Source organism: Lepus europaeus, chromosome 5 (assembly GCF_033115175.1).
Source record: "Lepus europaeus isolate LE1 chromosome 5, mLepTim1.pri, whole genome shotgun sequence".
NCBI lineage: Eukaryota > Metazoa > Chordata > Mammalia > Lagomorpha > Leporidae > Lepus > Lepus europaeus.
In genome coordinates, this window is record NC_084831.1 from 98,865,305 (window position 1) to 98,867,746 (window position 2,442).

The following is a 2,442-nucleotide window of genomic DNA, read 5'->3' on the forward strand; positions in this document are numbered from 1 at the left end:
AGAAGTTCTTCTAAGTATTTTTGTTATAATAATGATAACAATTTAATAATAATAATAAGCGAATACACATACACAATCAAAAAACCCAAGTTTCCCAAAAGTAAAAGTAACTTTCATTATAATACAAATCTTTCTTAACATCCAAAAATAGATTTACAAAAGGTAGTATTAAAACCTATAGAAATGCAATATATTTAGCAATAATAGCATGAATGATTAAGATGGAAACAAGGTTGTATTGGATTAAGGGGCCACTTAATCCAATCAGTTATTGAGTAAAAGGGTCCCTCCAAAGAGAACTAACTTAGCAGAGGCTGAGGCTGGAGAAGGGGAAGAACACAGAATAAATAGGACAGGCTCTTGGCACAATTTTAATGCAACTTCTACCCAGCCCAGCTGTAAGGGGAGGAACTGAGGGGCTCCCAGAAGAAACAGGGATGCTTCTCAGACACAAGGGGTCTGCAAGTTTAACTACTGACCTTTTTCCTCACCTCAAGCTTGAAGAAAAAAATAAATATTTACTTTTTAACTATTTAGAGCTTTGGACACATTAAATAGTTAATATTCTTTAGTTTCCATTTTCTGAAGCTTTGGCTTAGAATTGTATTCATTTATGTTATGTTGAAAAATGCTTGAATATCCCTTAATCAGTAGTAGCAAATGAAAATATAAACCTTGTTCTTCCTTATCTTCTGCACAGGAAAAGTGAATGAATGGCAATTATTCTGTATACCCAATGAAAGAGCACTGCAAATCATTCCATCTCCACGTCTTGAGAGGAGGGAGTGAACTAGTCTTCAATCTTATCTTCACAAATATCTCCATTAACATCCACAGCATGAAACAATCAATGGAAACACAGGGAATCAGGATTAGTGAAGTGTTTGTAAGGGTTTGCTCTAGAGAGAAAACCCATGTAAAGCCAGAACAAATACTACATTCAGCCAGGACACGTCATTATGCTACACTTGTCTAACTTCTGTATGGGGGTGCCACAATAAGGGAAGTTCTAGGAGTTCTTTTCCAGCCACTCCTTACTCTCCATCTCTTCCAGTGACTTCTGAATCACCCTCTTGTCATACCTCTGTTTCAAAAATCTTTTATTGGCCTCATCTGCTTATAGGTACTCATTCTGTAAGTCTATGAGTTTCCCTGCAGTCACCTTACATGGAGGGACCCCATGGTAGGTCAATCTGCACAAGATACAGAAGGTAAAATGGCAGCACAGGCAGCTGGCAGCATGGATAGGGCAATGCACCACATCTGCCATAAGGTCCAAGGAGGACTGCAGGAGAAAGTGGTCACAGTGGGCAAATAACTGCCTCCACCAGCTATTTGACCTGACCAGGAGTAGCCACTGAAGGGCACTTTGGTTCTGGACAATTGAGGCACTGAACTTGGCCATCTTTGACCTGGATTTCAAAGTAGTCCTTCAGACAAGCTTTGCAGTACACATGCCTGCATTCTAAGAAGTACATGCATTCACTCACTACGCAGCTTCTCACAGAAACAGATATTGCACAGAAATAATTTACTGTTAAAGCATTTTTTTTTTCTGCTGAGCTTGATCAAGATCCAAGATTTCCTGGATCAGACTTGACAATGATTCCACATCTTGCACAGCTCTCTCACATACGACTTCTTCTTTGTCTATGTCAGATCCAGTAGCTCCTCCAAACTCCAGCTGTTTGTTGGAAGAGGCCTGGGCTGCTCTTCTCTGCACTTTTTTCTGAGATCCCATCTTGAGCTCAAAAGGAGAGACAATATTCAGGGTCTCCTCCTTAAGAAACTGCATCCAGGCAAACAAGACCACACTGTCTAGGTGGTCTTTCCACAGGTTGTCTAAGTGCTGGTAACAGCCACTTGCCACTAAGTGTGAATGAAGGTGGGGAGGAGGATGGCCAATCTGGTGGCAGCTCATAGTTCAGCACAAGTGGAAGCAGAAAGCAAACGGTAGCTTCAAAGCCACTATTCAACAGACACTCATTTGAATTGCTGCCCACAAATATCTTGAAATTTTGTGGCAAATTCAAGTAGATCCTGGCTTCTCTGCCTTGGACAGATTCGGTTTTTCTGAATTCACCTCCGTGATAAATGCTCGCCAGGGCCAGCAGTTCATCCTCCTGAGCTTCTCTGTCTTCTGACATCTAATTTTTTGTTAATGACAACAGAAGAAAAATATATGAACACTGCAGTCTGGCTTTCAGTTCAGTTTGGAATTTGTGTTATTCCCTTTTATTCTTCAGCCAGTGGAGCTGAGAGTGCTGAAGCTGGCTACGAGGCGGAGATCTGGACTCATACTAGTTAAGACTTTGAAAACTCTGCCATCTTCTGGCTGCCCCACCATGCCGAAGAATATTCTTTTCAACTAATGATGCGCAACAACAAGACATTTACAAGCAAAAGATTAATTTTGAAACCATACCTTATACTAATCATAGA

General features: G+C 40.6%; 1 pseudogene; it reads right to left on the reverse strand.

The window, feature by feature from the left end:
• Window positions 1-790: 790 nt before the first annotated feature.
• Window positions 791-2,147, reverse strand: LOC133760875 (E3 ubiquitin-protein ligase RNF14-like; annotated as a pseudogene).
• Window positions 2,148-2,442: the final 295 nt, after the last annotated feature.